The sequence below is a fragment of the Scomber scombrus genome, chromosome 9 (assembly GCF_963691925.1).
Source record: "Scomber scombrus chromosome 9, fScoSco1.1, whole genome shotgun sequence".
In the NCBI taxonomy this organism is placed as follows: domain Eukaryota; kingdom Metazoa; phylum Chordata; class Actinopteri; order Scombriformes; family Scombridae; genus Scomber; species Scomber scombrus.
In genome coordinates this window covers 23,535,432-23,556,302 of record NC_084978.1, presented here as the reverse complement: position 1 = coordinate 23,556,302, position 20,871 = coordinate 23,535,432, and the positions used below count along the sequence as shown (strand labels likewise).

General features: G+C 42.6%; 1 protein-coding gene across 1 annotated transcript in view; it reads right to left on the bottom strand.

Annotated features, from left to right (window-relative positions):
• Window positions 1-20,871, bottom strand: part of efnb1 (ephrin-B1) — a 271,344-nt gene that overhangs the window by 191,888 nt on the left and 58,585 nt on the right. The gene's annotated exons all lie outside the window — the stretch shown is intronic.

Below are 20,871 nucleotides of genomic sequence, written 5' to 3'. Positions count from 1 at the left end.
GCAACTGAAGCGGGAGAGTATGTTTGCTAATCTCAACAGTTACCTGATGTGAAATTAATGTCATTCTCATTATCTGTTTGTTACAGAGACTCAAGCAAATATGAAGGCCAAATGAACAAACGTATGACTTGACTGCACTCTGCTCTGCCCTGCTCACTTAATGCATCCAGAGTCTATTTCACAATGCATGCCTGACTGATCATGGCACCCGCACTTGTCTGTGTGTTTGACCGTCTTAATCTGTGTGTCTTTATGTGTGTGTTGTTTACATCACAGCCTGCAATATCTGCGCTTGTCATGGAAATCCAATTGAAAAAGGTGGTGTGTTTTGTTAAATACCTTATTTTGTGTGTGTGTGTGTGTGTGTGTGTGTGTATGCTCAGGCAATAAATGGCAATATCACTGCCAATGAACCCTTATTTTGTCTAAGTCTGCACCTTGGGATTTAATAAAAAATATCCTGTAGCTGTTCACTTACAACTGATGCGATCAGGCTCCATAATACTTAGGAATGCATTATAATGATTTCTGTAATGAAGACATATTGCACGTTTCCAGACTAAGCGGTGAGGCTCTGATCACAAAAATAACTGACCTAACCACAGCTAATGATCTCCCACTGGCCTTGTTCGCGCCTTTTTTATGGCGAAGGCGAGTTTCACACAGTCGACAGTTTGCACAGAAGTAGCCAAATAACAGGTAAAGAAAGATCAGAGAGAAGCATTAAGACAGGGGCTTTGTGTAAGGTAAGTGTCCTTTGAAGAGTGAGATAGACGCCTCGACATGCTCCGCGCTGCCCATATTTCAAGCACAGCGATCAAGAAGTGGCAAATAAAATGTCTGCAGTCAAATTTTACAGACCAGTAAAGTGTAACTTAATAAAAGCGGTGCAATGCCTAGTGTATTGACTGCTTGTGCAACAACACAGTGATTCCAGAATGATGGAGGATGCCATTAACGGCATCATTAATGAGCCAACTCAATGCCTTTGTAATCAAATGGTTCCATTCAACAGTCCAACTTAGTCAAACAAACAGCGGGAAGTGAAAACAGTGGTGATAGCACAGCCAGCGGTGTGTTCCTTCCGAGCTTCTCCTGATTAATCACGCTGCAAGTTTTGCGCGCTAGGTCATTCACCTTAGCAGCTTTGGCAACAGCGAGGAGTTTGCTGGTTCTTGGAAAGTGCCGTTTTATCATCTCACCAAGTACAGGCTTTTTAAATGTAGGACAGGTCAATTCATCCAATCTAAAGCTGTTTGAGTTGGCATGCTGTGTAGGTTTTTAAAAAGATATTTGGGTGATCTGGAGAGGGTTTCACTTTTCTAACACAACATCCAAAGTAAACCTTTTCATTTCCAATGATACAGAACCAGCGTGGCAGAGACAGAGAGCGGTGCCATTGTAAATTAATCAGCCTTGTGGAGGAGAAAAAGGAAAAAGCATTCCTCAAATTAGACAAACCCCAGCCGCAGCTTGATGTGGGCAAGCCCTGGCTGTGATATGGCGAGCTTCCACGCCACATACAGAGCCAAGGCAAATTTAGAGCTGATAAAGTTGGCCAGGTCTGTTACAGTTAACCTCCCTGTTATCAGCGCTCTGGCCAATTATCTTTTCAGATGCCTCAACTCATGCATTTTACTGCGATGAACAGATGAGAGGGAATGAGAGGGGATGAGTGGCATCACAAAGTATTGTTCATTTAGGGAAATAACAACAAAGTCAAGCTGTGTTCTCCGGGTTTTTATCCATGCGCATTTCGACTGCTGAGTCGCTGTCAGGTTTGTCCCTTTCCTCTGATCCAGGAACAGAGTGAAGTGAAGGGAGACTGTGGTGTAGTCAGTCCCTATCCAAGCTGCTCTGTCTGGGGGACACCAGGCCAGCCTGCCTGCCTGGCCCCTTCATGGAGACAGTGCTGGGTTTAATTATCCCCAGCTGTGTTTCATCTCCCTCCCCAGCTGGGCTCTGTGTCCCAGTGTCCTCTGTAAGTATGCTGCATTCACACTGAAGTCAAGGTGAGACACACAGATGAGCGTACACACACACACACAGGGCCCGAACACATTGACGTGCAGCCACACATTGAGTGTATGCGTATATGCATGCATAGATAAATAGAGGCCGCGGATACAATTATGTGAACACCTGTACAATTCAGCAATTTAATTTAATCATCCTTCAACAATAATTAGCATTGTGAAGCTTCAGCTCAGTGTTTGTTGTGACAGTGTCAAAAAGCTGTTGATTCAAATTTACAGCCTGGATTTTTTTTTTTTTAATGCTTTTTAATGTTTCTCCTCCATGTGGTATATAGGACGGGGTTAGTTTGCATTCCGTAACATCACTTTTTATGACTAAAAGGCATCTTAGTATCTTGCTATTTATCAGGAAAATCGTTTCCCTTCATGAATCAGAATTCTTTATTTTTTAAATACACCATCCAGAAACACCAGCGACTTTGTAGGAATGCCAAGAGGGGTCCAATTATCTCTTTACAAACCTAAAACAAATGATCTGAAAGATTCGATATAGCTCCTCCTCAGCCTGTAGCCCATTAGTACCTCAAATCAAATATAACAAATACAAATGGTTTTTTGTTGCTGGTTTTTTTTAATCAAATGTATTTTAGAAAATATGGTGCAATATGAATATCTGCCTTTGCAATTGGATAATTGGATCTGTCTTCTACTTCTTTATGAATTATGCACAGAAAATCAATCTTTTGTGTCTGTTGTATGATATAAACCCTTTTATAAAATCCTCATAGGGAGGACTGTAGCTTGAGGGCACTGAGGTATTGGTATTTTTTATGTGTATTTAGGGTTTTTAGCATTCTGGGAATATATATTCAATTTAAAATGAGAAACTAATATTTGCTAGATATTTTGTAGGGCTGACTCCAGTATTTTTAGAATCAGTGTATTTAATTTGGACAACATTTAGCCCTTAAAAAAAGATGAATTATTTTCCCACCAAAATGTTATCACTGGCAATGCATGTTGGGAAAACATTTTTAATTATATAATTGAACAGCAATCCAGATACAATACACAAACATATAATAATTCCAGTTGTTTTTTCTTCTGTTGTTTTTTTCTCAAATATTTTTGGTGTCTGGTCAAAATTTTCATGGGGTGAAATACGACTTTAGACTCCTGACCTCTTCCTTTTTTGTTAACCACTTGGCTATGGCCCTGCTTACAAGACATTCTGTAATATAACTTGTACAGGTGTTCATGTTATTGTGCTCGGCGCTCGTATGTGGGCACACACACATGCACCACACACACACACACACACGTTTACAGTTACTTAAAACAGATGTGGCTGTTGAGATAACAGAGTGCATCCGCCACATACTGCTTTCAGGACGAGACAAATGCTTCTGAAAGCTGTCCCTGCATTAAGCTTTTTGCATGACCATGGGTTTGGCAGTTTTGATTGAATCCCAATCTGAATGGGTTTGTCTTGGTCCATCTGTGCGACTGTCCTTGGCCTCGGTTTAGGGTCTGGGGGTAGAGGGGGCCGCGGAGTTATCACACAGAGAGGCTGTTAGGGTCATTACAACCCTCTGCTTCGATATTTCCACTTTTTTGATGGGAGCCAAATGTTGTGCTGGAATCCCTGTGTCTGTCTGTCTTTGTTCCCGTCTCTCACCATCCTGTCCAGGGCTATGCCAGCACAGCTGTGAGCGGCAGCGTGTAATAAAAGTCTAATGCGAGCAGCTGCTGGGGGTTTAAACTGTAATGAGATGGTGTGTGAGATTACCACACTTCGCTAGTCGCTGAGAGAAAGCTTGGCACCCCGACAACACTGTCCCCCCCAATGGTACAATTACACTTTAGATATGGCTAATAGAATATCCACACAACGCCTGTAAGCAAGGAGCATAAAGAGCTTTAGCTTAGCTTCTTCCCTCTCTTTTTCTCTGTCTCTCCACCCCTCTCTCTCTCACATGCCCACAGCTGCATGGAGCGTCCACCCCGAGGAGCTGCTGTAAACGGTGAGGGGTTGATGTAGGAAACAGAGACAGTGTTTCTGAAATCAAAGGCATGCCTAGTCAGAAGATTCCCACAGAGGGGGACGGCTTTTTTTCCAGGGTTGGATAGCTAGAAACACAGTTTGCCTGCTTACATCAACCCAGCAAATAATTGAGGCCTCAAGTCATGAATAGTTGAAAGCCCTGTGTCAACTTCATTAGTCACCAATGGTACAGGATATACGCATACCCACATGGTGCCCATATTCAATAGTGGGGTTACAATGGAGAGAAGACTTGCTATGGAGTTGCTTTAGGCCTGCTGTGGAGCTTTTGTTATGTGCTACTTTATCATGCAAAATCTTTTCTTCTGTCCCCCTTCTTATTGTTTTGCTTATTTTCCATTATTATCTCCTATTGTGCCCGGGTCTCATTTATTTACTTCTTCTCCTCCTCCCCTTTTCTCTCTTCTGTTCTCTTCTCTTCTCTTCTGTTCTCTTCTCTTCTGTTCTCTCTTCTCTTCTCTTCTCTTCTCTTCTCTTCTCTTCTCTTCTCTTCTCTTCTCTTCTCTTCTCTTCTTCTCTTCTCTTCTCTTCTCTTCTCTTCTCTTCTCTTCTCTTCTCTTCTCTTCTCTTCTCTTCTCTTCTCTTCTCTTCTTCTCTTGTCTTCTTCTCCTGTTCTCCTCCCCTCTTATCCTATTATTGGAGCACTATTCCAGGCATGATAGGATGGATGTAGGAACATAAAAGTGCTTGTTATGATTCCAGCACTCTTCAGAGGTTCTCTGTAATGAAAGTTCAGAGTGTCTGGGAGTGAAGCGTCTGTACCTGTCATAACGGTGCTGCGATAATAGGCCCAAAGGTGCCACTGCCTCATTGCAGTGGAGGAGGAACTCTTCTGAATGCACACGGCTCTTCATTACCTCATGCAGAAAGCTAAACTCTAGATTCAAGCTCTGTAGAGCTGGATATTGTGAATGTAACCCCAGGGAGCAAAGCAGAGGAATTTCAATACGACACCCGGTCAGTATTAGTCCACACCTGAGTGCAGAGCCTTCCAGACAATTAGTGGAGAATTATAGAAGGCGAGGCGTTGGGTAATTTACAAAGTCTGTCTCGCCTCAGCCTTGGCCTTGCCAGCCAGCCGGGATATTTCACATTCTCTCAGCAGGAGAGTTGTGATGCCGCTGGCAGGGAGAAAGAAAATGGATGCTCTCAGAGAACTTAAATGGGAGCCAACTCAATTTCTACAGGTATTTAGGAGACGTCAAGTGAGGCAGCTCCAGCCATTCAATTTCCAAACGTTATTGCTAAATGTCTACGTGTCAGACTGATGTCTGCCTCTGTCACTGCAGCTGTATTTGCAGTGTTTCAGTGCAATTACAGCCGTTAGATTTTCTGTTTAGCAAATGGCCTGCCACTGTGGTACACTGTAACCGTTTTATCATCTCAATGCAGACAAGCCCGGTCCCATTATAAATGCAAAGGATGATCAAGTCATTAAAGTAATATTTGAGTCTGGACTGTGGCTAGGCAGCCTTATCGGTGTACTCCACCATCCCTTTCATTAGCCCACCTCATCTCGTTATTATCATCAGCGGCAGATATAGTCTGCTGGAGATAACAGTTGCCATTTAACTACCCCACAGCCCTTGATTAAAGTGCTCTATTAAGTGACACTCTGTTGTTATTTCGCCACAAATCCATCTCTTCATCTATAGAGAAATCTGGGTGATTATAAGATGACATGAGAGTAATGGAAAGTTGAGCAGGATTTCTGATCAACAGACATCAGTTGATAACATCAAATTACAAAACACCTAAACAAATGATTCCGTTAATGCATCAATCAGTTCACTTCTGTTCTCCTTGTCATCTGCTTGTCATGCAATGCCACAGTGCTGCAGCTTACCGCTCATTGTGGAATGCTTATTGCCACATGAGATCTTCGTAGTATCCCAACTCTCTCCCTCTGAAACGTGTGTTCCAGCTGTTACCACTCTATGGAGTTGTGAGGTTATAATGAGCATGGAAGCAGCTGCTTCCTCCTACAGTAGAGGCCCCAGCCTCTCTAATCCTGATCATTAAGAAAGGGAAGGGTGTGGAGAGCCAGAGCGCACAGACTTGTAGGCCTCAGCACCCCAGGACACACTGCAGAGACTTGGGTTACCCGACCATTTTATTAGTCGGACCAGCAGGTATAGAACCTTATTGATCTGCCTGAAGTGGTAAAAAGGATTAATTTATGCAAGACAGCTGGACAAAAGACTACAAAGAAGTGCAGTGATTCCACTTTTTTTTATCCGTCATTGTCAAAGCTCTAGTCTGAGTTTGGACATTCAGCAAAAATGTGCCAGTTATTTTTCTGCCATCATAGTGTGAACTCGCTTAGCTGAGGTAAAGACACAGTAGCCTGATATTTCTGTATTCTCACAGCCATAACGTCACCGTGCATAAACTCAATCTTACACAAAAAATATCAGATTATGAAATATTTATGTTCTGACCTTTCTCGGTAATGATTTCATGATTTAATTTTCTCGGGCTTTACCTTAAAGTGCTGAGAGAATACAAAACAGACCCAAGCACCAGACACGAGGGAGAAAAGATGATCTATAGAGACGATGACATTTGCATTCAGCTTGTAAATATCAACAACACCCGGGCAGATTATTCATAGGTCTAGTCTTGCCTATTCCACTACTGTCTCTCAGTAAGCCTTCAGACAATGGCAAAGACATCTCTCTCTGTCTTTCACTTTCTTTCTTTAATACTTTCAGCTGAAATAGTCGAGTGACTGAAGTTTAAAATAGACTGTTATCCAATACAGGAGTTGTAAATCACAGACCGTGAGCACACTGCTATTTAGATAAAATATATGCAAGCATATACCATGGAATATACCAGTGTAAAGTTAATGGTGTTACATTTAGAATAACAAGCCCACTCAACCTTGTCACGGTTGAGGCGACGTGAAACTGCACCCAGAGCTGCGACTCTAACAAGACTATGTCTTTGGAGCAATTTTATGTAGATCAGTAATATGCTAATTTGAAGCATGACCTCGCTGTTTGCCAGAGAAAATCTGTCTCTTTTTTGATCTGCATATTAATGCCCAAAGAATAGATGGAAGTTGAGACATGAAAAGGTTTAATAAAATCAGCAGGTAATTAATCCAGCAAAGAGGAAGGCTTCCACAGACAATGGCCGCACCTTAAATTCATAATTGGGCCCTTTATTGATATTCCACAGCCTCTTCAGCACATCTTCTGAAACAGTGATTAATCTTTCACCGTGGGGAGACGTGCTTAACTTACTCCCGTACCACTGGCACAACCGGCTGAACCAATCAGAGCCCAGAATTATTACAACTTGAATCAACCCCCCCCCCGCCAGTGATAAATACACAAACTAGCAAAATTACTAACCAAACTCATTTCTCAACAAGAAACACAAATGTGGGTGCAGTTCAGGGGACAGGCCATGGCTTTATGTGTGATGGTCTGTCATTGCGTTTGCTCTACCTAACCTCTCTTGACACCTGGAGTCAGGGACCCCCCTCTAAATGTGTAATATTCAATCTTCCTGACAGCTCTGCTAATGACCAGGAGGAACCAAAACAGAGGTAATAGGTGAGCCTCAAAATTGCTTTCAAATTATCCCTGATAATGATTCCCTTCCAACTAATAAACTCTGTGTATGTGTGAGTGTGTGTGTGAGTGGCAGTGTATTTACGTCGGGAGAATGTAGAATGGCAGGGCTAATTATCAGCACTATTAAAGGTAAGTACATCCAGCTGCATCCCGGACAAGTTCTAATGAAGGACAGCAGACAGGCTGGACTCTTTCATCTGTGGTCTGTTGTTGGTCAATATCCACACCTCTGGATTGCTGCTCTGGTTCCACTCCAATTCCAGTTTGACTTTGAGCAGAAAGCTAAACATCTCGCTGTGGGATTTATGTTATTTCTCGGTTCATTTCAGCTAGTAGCCTACAGTTTAGGATAACCCCACCAAAAACTCACTTTTCCCACCTCTCTGGACAAGTAGTTAAATATACAATCACACACATATTCACAGGAATGGGAAGATGTGTCCAAACTTTTGACTGGTACAGTATGTGACATCTGCAATGCAAAAAGAGTATTATTATTTTAGGATGATTAAATATAAATGAAATATTTAATCATCTTAAGGCATGACATTTTTTACCCAAGACAAATAATCTTGTCAAATGCTATCAACATGGCACAACGCTTTAGTGAGATATTCACTCAATTTTTCAGCTTGTTTGGAAGTTTGGAAAGTTGATTGCATGGTTGTCATCCAAACATCTGTTAAGATTAGAGTTAGAGAGTAAGAGAGATGGATATGCCTAATTTAACCCACTTTTTCAGATATGTAACTACATAAATGATATCTTTAAGCAGTCTTATGAAGGAATACTGTGTATATTAATGTCAAACTTTAAAAAACAACAGTTAAAAAAAGGTGTTCCATGTGATAAGGAAACATAACAATATAAAAGACACAAGATCTGTGTCAAGTAATCTTTTATATATAAAGATAATAACTAAACTAAATACCTAAAACGTATATAATAACCAGATAAAGGGTATAATGTAAACTTGTAACAAATGTAAACTTATAGGTGAAAGATATATCGCCAAATTACGATTTTTAAAGTGTAGTTTCTGTAGTTTTTACAGTCAGTATTGAAGGTGTGGATTGCTTAGAGGTTTTGTGTGGCATTGACTTGTAAGGTCCTCCAACCTAAACAACGAAACAAGTATACAAAATGACCCCTGTGAGTGTTTTCTGATCTCTCACCCTGATTGATATTGTTTGTCAGTGTCTTCCAAAACCATTTCAAGTGGCCATTACAAAAAATGATTCATACGGTCGCTGATGACCTCTATGGTTAAGATTTTATGCCATTTAGACACAAAATGGTAAGAGAGGTAATGATCATTGTTGTAAAGACACCAATATTGACCGTTGGCAAGAGACAGGAAGCGCAAAGTCAAATTTTGCAGTGTTACGCAACTTAGATGTTTGCTTTTGGGAGATGACACTATTCCCATGCAAGAGGAGTTTTCCTCAGCATTTTAATTTTCAGTATTTTAAGAAACTATGGCAACTCTGAGAACTGACCCACAATGGCATGCTGCCATACAAAAAACACAAGTCAGGGAACAAAAAGTCAAAAACTTGTTGTTTGTTTGAATTTTATACTTGTGGCACCGTGCCATTGTGCATCAGTAGTCTTGTAAGTAGTTTCAAGAAATCTTGCCAAGTCATTTTTGCATACCCCATTTGCAAATTTCTGTAGGTTACACAATATTTGGCTTGTTTATATAGGGATTTTTGCAGTGCATATGAGAGAAACAGTATTCATTACTCTGACATCACTGTATAGGAAGACAATGTTTAGCGCATAAAGCACAGCTGCAGAAAGACTGCAGATCCTTTCCTGCAATTTTCTTATACAGTATGTTTATTGCCACACACGGAAGAAATTGGCTCATTTAATAGAGGTCAAACTCCTGAGTTACAGTTCAGTGTATTTCAACACTCGAGTGCACTGTGCTGTATGCCAACCTACAATATATCTGTCTCTATTTCTCCTCTAATGCATGTAACATAGTCATTTGCACATTTCTAATCAGTGCTGTATAAATACATCACTGTCATAGTGCAGCACTCTGCCGACTTGTTTCTTCTCTCAAATTACAACCTTTTGTAAGTGCTCTTAATTTTCCAGAGCTGCATGAATGATATAAAATATTTAAAAAGAGCAACAGAAGAGAGTTTCATAATCAGGCTAAGTATGTGGTGGTCCATACTTAACTAAATGAGCCCAGAGCTGTGCACTGCTGCATAACTGTTTGACCTCTACGCTGCACATTCATTTTCCAAACATATGTTGGCTATTTCTGCAGCTTTGGACTGTGAAACTGAGACAGGAGGAGAGGGCTCTGTCGTGCATGTGAGCATGATCTAACTGGCTGTGAATACAGGGAACGGACCAGCGGTTAGCGGTTGGGGAGGAAAGTTAGCAAACTGAATGACATGTTTGTGTGATCTGATGCAGATTTTACTGAGGCTCTCTGGTGGAATGGAGTAACCCCGGGCTTTCAGCCATGAATTTCAAATCATTTCCAAACATACATGATCACACACATACACACGCGCACACACACACACACACACACACACACACACACACACACAGAGAGAGAGAGAGAGAGAGAGAGAACCATAATTGGCCACCACTCCCCACCAGCATAAACACAGGTACAGCTGTTCTAATGTGTCTGATATTAAATGACAAGGTGACTTGGTGTCCTGTAGGCCACCTGAGATGTAGAGCTCTGCAAGGGGACACAGCAATCTATTCTCCTCAGTGCTGAGAGGAACTTACTCAAGCAGAGCAGCAGTTATTTCCCCACTCTGCTCTGCTCCGCTCTGTTCCCATTCCCTCCCCGTTTGCCTTCAAGTCAGCACCAGTTAGTACTTTTTTCTGTGTGTGTGTGTGTGTGTGTGTGTGTGTGTGTGTGTGTGTGTGTGTGTGTGTGTGTGTGTGTGTGTGTGTGTGTGTGCATGTGCAAATGTGTGTCTGCAAGACTGTACGCCAGGCTAATTTCCACTGCGATGCACTGCAGTGTGCTACGAGCATTCTCCAGGATATTGATGTGCTGCATATTAGGCAGCAGAGTGAATCAGCGCTGTGTGCTGTAAATATTCTATTGTCACTTTAATGCCTCTGTCAATGGCTTTGTCCAGGGTAATTCAGTCCGATGGTGTTTCTGTCCCCCGTAGCTTCCACCAGTGAGGCACATCCGCACACACTTCATGCACACACATGCAGATACACAGAGACTGAAACAGAGAAAATGAGAGAAGAAGAGAGAGACAGATAGGGAGGACATACACACAGCTCGCTCTCTCTCTCCTCTCTCTCTCTTTCTCTCTCTCTCTCTCTCTCCCTCTTACACTCACACACACACTTTGCCTCAGGTTTTTCTTGCCGTCACAGATGATCAGGCCCAGTTTTGGCTTTAGCTCAGCTCTGACCAACCCCTGGTCCTGGAGCCAAACTGTTAAAAGACATTAAGTCAGCAAAGAGACGCGCCACTGCTTCCTCTCTCTGCTAACCACAGGACACTAAAAGTGTGTGTGTGTGCACGCATGCGTGTGTGTGTGTATATATGTGATGGAAATGGGGTGACTGTGGGATAAGATCTGCACACATGTGTATCCTAATGAGTCTTTGCATGTAGGCCTACTGGCGCATGTATAGCCTTCTCCTTGGTGAGGTCAGATAGAGAGGGGGCAGAATATTTGGAGCAGCCTTCCGGTCTCTCTGGGCGCACCACATGCCTGTCGCAGCTCAGTGAGCAGACTGTGAAAAGCTTATGTAAATGACGAACCGCTCAGATGTGAAATCAGCCCTGTATTAAATTGTTTTGTTCCACTTGTCAGAGCTGATTAGTCCAAAAGCTCTCCAAAAGCTGCACAGGTATTGTGTTGATTGTATTCATATAGGAGCCCATGCAGAAAAAAGGAAAAAAAAAAAAAAACATAGATCACCTCGGGAAAGAGCATCTGTGTAGGTAGCAGGGTGCAATTGCTTTCTGAAGTGTGATCACCAGTCAGTTATCCCATGACAGATTAGTGTGGTGGTTTTTGAAGTTGGATACTAGATGGCTCTTCACAGATGAACACTGATTGCAATCCTCCCCCATATGTATCCAGAAACACTCCACCTGTCTCTTCAACATAGGCTACTCCATTACAGAGACCAGATCACAGGTTCCATTAGTCTAACCTCAGTCCACTCCTGTCTGAACGTCATAGGCCAAAGAACTACAAAGCCCTTTCTCTTTCTCGCCCTCTCTCTCTCTCTCACACACACAAACACACCTCTGTGACGCAGCACAGGTGGCGTGGTATCTTCAATTTGGAGCTGGGATAGTGGGGAGAAATTACAGTGGTGGACAGAGAGTGACAGACAGGGTAAGGAGGGGGTGACAAAGAGAAAGCGGGGAAGTGTGTTAAGGAGATGTGTGGGCAGAGGGAAAGCGATAGAGAGGAAAAAAGAAAGAAAGAAAGAAAGAAAGAGAGAGGCAGTCAGGAGATTGCGGTACGACGGCTAGAGGGCTCCCAGCATAAAGCAGGTCTTTGAAAAGGGCAGACAAAGAGAAAAGGTCTCGGCCAAATACCTGAAAGAATGTTGAGAGGAAAGAGGAGTGCGGCCAGAGGGAGATAAGACAGTTAGCCGCACACTGAGGCAGCTCCTATGTCATAGGATCAGGTTACTTCTGCTTGTGTGTGTGGTGTGTGTGGTGTGTGTGTGTGCGTTTGCGCGCACTCATCTGTGTGCTCGTCCATTTGAGCGCCGAGGTCGATACCGGCCCTGCCGACATTCCGGAGTGGCCTGTCTACGTTCATGGTCCAGTGAGGTCGCTGACAAAGCCATGATGGGCGAGGCTGTGTGTGGCGCCTCCAGGGCGAGCCCATGTTGCTATGACAAGGCCAGGTTAAGAGACATGAACCACAGCATCAGGCCAAAAGACAGGGTAAAGAGAGAAATGACAAAGTCCCAATATTTCTGTTAAAGAATATTCTGGTTCCCATGTCCTGCTTTTTCAAGCTCTTCTTCTGGGCTTCAAAGCATCTTAAGAGGAGAGGCTGCTTTGAAAGTGATTTCAAGTCTGGGCTTTATCTGTGTGTGGGAAATCACCCTCTAGCTATTTTGTAAGCTTAGCTACCTTTGAATAGACTAACAGAGCCTTAGGATAAAGGGATCTACAGAGCTACCGTAGCAACAAACCGAAATGAGGTGCAAATCAGCTTCTCCCTGTGTTGGTGTGGAAACGACAACAACTCTGTCAGGATATTAGAAGTGGATAATATGAGTATCGAAACAAATCTAAGAAGTTATTAGTTGTGATTGAGGTCTGATAGCAATTAGTCTCACTCCAGCACCCAGACTGACTCCTGTCTAATGATGTCATTGACCTTGTCACCCCCCCCGGAGGTCAAAGTGTCCATGTTAAACCATGCGTAATGGTTCCGTGTTTGGACTACAAGAGGCTGTCCGGCTAAATGGTGATGGATCGCTTCTTTTTGCCGCTGGTGGTGTGTGTTGCATCAGATGATACGGGTCTCAACATGATACGCAGTTGATTAAATCAATACTCCAAGGAAATGTGTGGTGGGCTCCATTTCAATCCAATAACACCGGGGCTTTAGGTCTATGTGTGCGCACGTGCCTGCACATGTATGAGAGTGAATGCGCGTACCCTTGAGGAGCATTTGCACAGAACACAAAATAAAAAGACAAGGACGTTTGTGTTTGTTTGCAATACGCTTTTGAAATTAGGCCATCAACAGTAAATGCACACCTCTAAATAGATATTCATGTTCATCTGAAACACACGCAAGCAGAAATCTCGCCACTATCAACGATGACAGACTAGATGATCGTGGTCATTTACTGCCCCGTGTTGCTAAATCATAAGAAAGAGATGGAAAATGACAGAAGGCCCAGAAGGCAAAAACAGAGGAATATATTCCTATTTTCCCTGGCTTGTTTATTAGATTTATTTGTCAAGAGCCCAGCTGCTTCTAAGGCACAAAACAACGAATGAGGCTGGTGAAGAGATGAAAGATCTGGATATAGAATAGTAGATATCAAAGAATATCCACTCGCATGACCACCGTTTCGCATGTTAGCAGGACAGGTGGTGCCCTGAGGCTGCACACGAAAAAAATCATGCACAGTGTACATCACACTGTTAGCACACAAACACACGGCAACACGCGAGAGCTCACAACAAGGAGAAGAATGAGTTCTATTTTACTCCTTTGCTTACCTGTTTTCTTGTCTTCTCTCTACTTTTTTCATTCTTTCTTTCTTTCTTTCTTTCTGTCTCACCCCAGCGGTGACCCGTGGCAACCCCCAGTCTAATGACCGCCGCAGTTTGACACTCATTAAAGGTGGTCAATTAACCAGAGGGCCTGGAGTCACTTTCATTAGACGGCTTGTAAAGGTCCATTTCAGTCTGGCTTTAAACACAGAGGGGGGCAGACGGGACGGGTGCTGGGGGTACCCGGACCTCGAGTGGTTGCAGTTGTAGATGCAGGAGGGGGGTGGGGGACGTTATTTAAAACGTGTGAGAGTGAAGAAAAAAAAATCTCTGGAGAGTCATTTGTTTTGTTTGTTATTTGTTTTGTTGAACTGGATTCTGTTGGTGTTTTATGGAAACAAACTCAAATGGTGAAAAACAGTGAAATTGCTGAACAGAGCACAGAAAATGAGATCTCATGAGAGAGAGGATGAAAAACAGAGCCATCTGTGCCGAGGGTTGGCTCTCCAAAGACGATCTGGTCTCATTTCAATCCTTTGTATCACTCCTTTACAGTAAATCAAGGGAGGGACTTTTTTTCCCCGACTGTTTGAGCTCCTCTGTGCGTGCATTCCTGCTTATGGCTGCATGTGTGCATGTGTGTGTGCTAATATAGATGCGAGTCCACCATAGGGGAATGTTTTTCCCATTTTGCATGCTTCATGCTGTAACATAGCTTTGTGTGTGTGTGTGTGTGTGTGTGTGTGTGTGTGTGTGTGTGTGTGTGTGTGTGTGTGTGTGTGTGTGTGTGTGTGTGTGTGTGTGTGTGTGTGTGTATCTGGTTTTAGGCAGAAAGCGTCTCCCGGTCCCAGGCCTCTAGAGTCATCAGCCTGTGAAGGTCAAGTCTGATTCAGAAAGAGACAAGGCAGATTGGCATGGAAATGGAATCTGCTGTCTCTGTGCCAAACGTCCAGACTGACTGACTGACTGCCCTCAGCCTCTCATCACATCCAAGTCTATCCTCTCATCGCACCGTCCACTCCTTCTTTTTGCTGCTGCCTCTGCATACCAATATCAGAATAACAAGGAGGAGGAACAGCCCTGAAATGGGCCTGTTTAATAATCACGATGTCAAACAATGTCTGCATGAACGGGAAACATGATTCCAGCTGTTAGTGCAGCAAGGAACCATCTGCTTAAAGCAGAGCTGTCTCATCTCATTGCTGTTTTGCATATGGCAGATTTAGCCTTAAGTCATTTTTAAGCACTTATTTTATAATGAAACAAGAAATGCACTTATTGAGCTAATGTATTCATAAGCAGTTGCTACTAAGAAATATTGTTCAAATGTTTATTATATCTTAAAGAGAAAAGTCCAGTTAGATGAGTTGTATAAGGCCTAATGTCTGGTTTTGTGTCTGTGTATGTGTCTGTGTGTGTGTGTGTTCTGCTGTTGTATGTAATGAGCATGCGCTTTTGATATGAATGAGTGCATTGAGGCGTGAGATGAGTATGTGCCTGCTGGTACGGAATGAGTCCTTGTACTTCTTGTGTGTGTTTGATTTTGTGACTGAACTGTGTGTATGTGTGTGTGTGTGTGTGTGTGTGTGTGTGTGTGTGTGTGTGTGTGTGTGTGTGTGTGTGTGTGTGTGTGTGTGTGTGTGTGTGTGTGTGTGTGAGAGAGAGAGAGAGAGATAGAGAGAGAGAGAGAGAGGGGATGGGGGGGGGGGAGTGTGTTCATTGGGCTGAAATGGGTCCCTGCCTTTCATGAATATTCAGTCACCCCCCATGTTCCACTGATGTCTCACTGATGTCAGTTTGCGTGTGGGAAAACGAGTTGCCCTGGCAACAATGCTCCCCCAAAGCTGTTTTTACTGCTGCAAAAAAAAATGGGGATCTGTGCAGTAGTTCTTCCCCAAAATGCCAAGTGTGGTTGTCTGGAGTTGGTAATAAAATACAGCTGAGTGAAATCTTCATGATCCCATGTGGCACCCTTAAAACTAGGGCAGCACTTAGGTCACATGTTTAGGTCAGTAACCCTTCATGAGGGATTCTCTAATGCATCCTGTCAACCACTGTGCCACTACAGCATTGCAGGGAACACAAAGGCACGTCAGCGCCTACTCATGATGCTCCCTGACTGCTCTTCTCACTTTTAATATCTCTGCCGGGGGTTTTTACACTGTGAATTTGTCTGTTAACTTGAAAAAGCCCAGATATAAAAGGTCTGTTGAACGAGATACGTTATTATTCTGACACTGTCATTGTCAAACCGAGATGTGGGCAGACAAGCAGGCATGCACACACACTCGCTCACGCACTCTATATCCGTCAGCATCCACCCTCTCTGCCCCCACAGATGTTGCTTAGTATTTAGGTCAGTTAGTTTGCAGATGGGTGGTCAGCAACGCTTGTATTAGCTTGGGTTTCCAGGAACTGATACAATAGGCCAGTCAGCTCTCAGGCCACCCCGGAGAGGCTGGAAGTGCGGCTCTTTATAATTATAACGGACAGTTTTCGCTTAGAGATACCAAACAGCATTAACACCCTGCTTATGGCTGTTAATTACAAGCTTTAGACTGCTGTGAAAATCAGAGGCACTGACGAATGCCTCTACTGTAAGTGTGGAGATAAGATTTCTCATATGACCATGGACTATTACGTTACTACTATTGTCTGCTACCAGCAACAGGTTAAGTATTCCTACTACTGTCACTGCCACTGCCAATAAGATCACTGTCAAGCATTTTCCCATTTAAAAGTCAGCACATGTACCTGTTGAGTTTAATTGTCCTGTGACCATACTTAAGGCTATACATGCACCAGTCACGCTTCAATTATTTCAACAATGTTTAAGATTATTAAATGTCAACTCATCCATTCACACACAGTATGGACTAAGCCTGTTTTCATTCATGTTTCATTCAATAATCTCAGGTTTTCATAAATTATTCTCATCTTCTTTTTCAATATTTTCACAATTTTATGCAGTTGTCTCAGGTTTTTGTTCAGTGTCCCCATGATTTATTTAAAATTCTCACATTTTTATTTAAAATTCTCATGTTTTTGTTGGATTGTTTTTCTAAGTCAATATTTCTTCAGTCATAGTTTCTGGGGTTTTCTCAATAATATCAGGTTCTCATTTAAAAGACAAGGTTTTTATTCAGTATATTAAAGTTTACTGTCAGTATTCTGAGGTTGTATCTAATATGCTCTGGTTTGGATTAAATATTAATACTTTTTGTTCAATATTATCTGGAATAGTGTAACATTTTCAGCTTCTCATTCAATATTCTCAGGTTATGACTCAGTATTTTCAGGTTTTCATTCAATGTTCTAAAAGTTTCATTCAGCTTTGACATTGATATTTACTTAAATGGTATGCCACTGACTTAGACATTGAATTTAACTGGGGAAAAAATGAATTCACATCTTGGATTTTACTAGACATGCATACTAAATTTCCTGTCCTTCACCTTGCTGTCAGTCAGCCAAGGCCAAGACACAAATATATGATTGATGTAGCTTACAAACAGGTTTTTAAAAAAAAGTTTCATAAACACCAACAATGCATACAAGGGGAAAAAAGCCCATTACTCCAAAGTACAAATGCGTGTCTGTATTTGCAGGGGTGACTCTTTTGTAGTTTTAAACATCAAGAGCAGTTTGAGTGAAAGGGGGGAAATGAGAGAGACAGAAGGAACCAAAGCTTCAAGGCATAATACTGTAATTGGAAAATTGTGCAAATGCATTTTGGAGTCATGTTATATAAATGGCCAGCAGAGATAATGCCTGAGATTCAAGGCATGGCCTAATTGAGAGTAGAAGATGGAGGATGGATGGAGGAGGAGAGGGGTGGTGTTGCTGAGGGGGAGAATGAAGTGTGGGTTTTAAATTGGGTGAAGGAAATGTGGATGGAAATGGGATGTTTTCAGAGATGTGGGAAGGAGGGAGGGAGGCAGAGAGCGAGCTGTTTCTCTTTAAAGGGGAGGAGGGAAAGAAAGAACGGGAATAATTCCCACTTTCTCCCTTGGTCTCCACACCTGTGACCCAGCAGCCAGCTGCCCCTGCTATTTCTCCCATAAGTGTATGTTGTTTTTTTATGTGTGTAAGTTTTCTGTGGCTCTCACAGGCTCTCTCTGTATGATTGATGAGTCTCAGTCAAACCTGGATCCCTGCCATAGCACAGGCCTGATCGGGCATGTTCTGGTCATAACAATGCCATCAATATGTGGCTGACGGGTGTGCATGTGTGTGTGTGTGTGTGTGTGTGTGTGTGTGTGTGTGTGTGTGTGTGTGTGTGTGTGTGTGTGTGTGTGTGTGTGTGTGTGTGTGTGTGTAATGAAACATAAAGATGAAGCATAACATAACCCCAGAGAACCGGGATACTTTGGTGGAATATCCATTTCCTGCTCCTCTGAGGGATTAGAGAGGAACATTGTTTAGATATAGTTCCTGCCATTGATTGGAATTTGAATCACATTAATTAGTCCTTTCATGAACTATCCACATGTTACTGTTTGACTGATGAACTCTTCTTTCATGGGTTTTTCTTCTCTCAGTTTCCGTTTCTTTGCGTCGTCTCGGGTTTCCTGTGATGCTGCGGTAGGATTGCCGAAAAAAATCTGCTTGATATTTGATGAGCAGCATTTGATGAAAAGCATTAGTGTGCGTGCATTATTTATGAATGGCGAGTGATGCATTAACTCATTAAAAATGTATATGTAGCCTACATTACATGAGAAAGAACATGTCCCATAGCATGTTGTATTGATTCTGGTGTGAATTACGAGTCTCCTGCACGATCCATATTAAAAAACATTAGGAGATGGCTCACCAAAAAACGCTTAAGAGCCATATATTGACGACCTCTCCCCCTGGATGTGTGGTCACAGTTGAGAAGTTGCAGAGTTCTGAACTTGCTTGCTTCAACAGATCAAGGGTAGTGTCTGCACATGCAGCACATTTTGTGTGGGAGCAGATTGTGTGAAATAACGTGAGGGGAAACTAAGATGCGGTGCCAACTTACACCGTTAAAGGAATCGGACCAGAATTATTGAATTCTTTCCCTCATCTGGTTAGCTATCACCTTACATCTCCCGCTGACAACTTTATTTTCCATCCATGGATTCCTCACAAGCTCTACTGGCCTCATAAGGAGTGAAAAAGGTTTGCCTTGCCAGCAGTGATGTAGTAGCAAACAAAATGATAAGTAAGCTATGCTAATGTATGAGCGGTTGGTGATCATCTGAGGCAAACAACCACCAGCGCAATCTAAAATGAATTACACAGCTCGGAAAAAGTATTAATCTATGCTTCCTCACCTTAAAAAACCCTACATTTAGTTTGATAGTAATTACTGTGGTGGCCACGCAGTATGAATTTATAATCAGACAGGCCAAGAAAAAAAGTTGAACATCACAAATAAAAAAATTAAAAAAGTAAGTCTGCTCTGCTTGAAGGTCTGAATACCTCAAAAGTGACTGTAATAATCTCTAGGGATTTACTTCTTTTCCACATTACAAACTGTTGTTAAAAAACTCAACACTAGAGGAAAAAAAGAAGCTTACTTAGAAGTTCTTTTCACAATTAGTATTCACAGTCATGGATGAGAATGAGTGTAAGTTAAATTGTTCCCAAGCCACCTAAAACTGCTGGCAGCTGTCGCTTTCCCAGGTGACTTGTTTCATCTACAAAGACATGTGAGCCACCATGTTACACGAAAAAAATAAAATGAAATAAAACAATGTGAGGAATTACACATGCTCACATCAAGTGTGAAAACTCATGAGGGTGTTTTAGCTGCAGTCTAAATATGCAGATGATGTAGAGTCTGTACATGCAAATGCCTAAATTTGGACGTGAAGATGGCTGCATTGAACGCAATGAAAAGAGATAACACTTGATCACCCTTGTAAACTGCTGAGGAGTCTTCTAATGATGCAGCAATATATACCCAGAATACAAAATGTTTAGCATGAAAAAAACCCAATTCTTGAATTTCAACCGAATGTGGAACACATATTTGATTCAATCAAGATCCAAAAATAAGGAGGAAAAATACTGCGGTGCACGCTTCAATGGTAATATATCTTTATTTTTGTGATGTTGACTCTGTTGTAGAACAACTAATGCACAAGCATGCACGCGCACACACACACACACACACACACACACACACACACACACACACACACACACACACACACACACACACACACACATACATACATATACAGAACAGCATGGAGTCACATATAGTAGCTCGGTGGGGGGAAGGTTTTAATAAACCCACAGAAATGTGGATCTATGGGGGCGTCTCGGGACTGAGCCAGGAAACCAGATGAACGTACCTGCCCCGGGGCACGGATAGAAACAGCGAGGGTGGGGGTAGTGGTGGTGGTGGGAGGGGAGGCGGGACGGGGGGGACGGGGCAGTGAATCCACAGGCACATTATGTCTCTCACTGCCCTGACTTTTTCTCTCTCCTCCCATCAGTCTTTTCGCTCGCTCACTCCGTCTCTGCTCACATCATCAGCCACACGAAAGCCATGCCCACAAACACTGATGTGTTTGTCAGAGAAAATGCCCAATCACTTTAATAACATTTCATGCCATCTCTGCTTTCACCAAGGACTTGGAGTTTGTTCCTCAGTCGGATAAGCGCAGACTGTAATTTCAGACAAACGCAATGGAAATGCCGAGTGCAGCCAATCAGATTTAATCATGTATGAAGAAATGTAATTTTGGAGGACACCAGGGCAGAGCGGGTTGATACGGGTATTAGTTACTATGCAAAAAGGCGTGTCCATCCTCCCCTAATATGAATTTATGAAGCCTGCTTGTGATTTCAATCTGACTAATGTATCAGAACAAACCCATCTGTGCAGCACTGACCCCTGAGGTGAGGGGTTTGGGAGGGGGGCTGAGAGGGAAGTGCTGAGTGTGGGCGGCTGGTTTATGCACCCACCATGAACCAAGGTGGTCATTGAGATGAGGAAACAATCTTTTACCCACATTTATAAAGCCTGATGGAAGAAAAAAA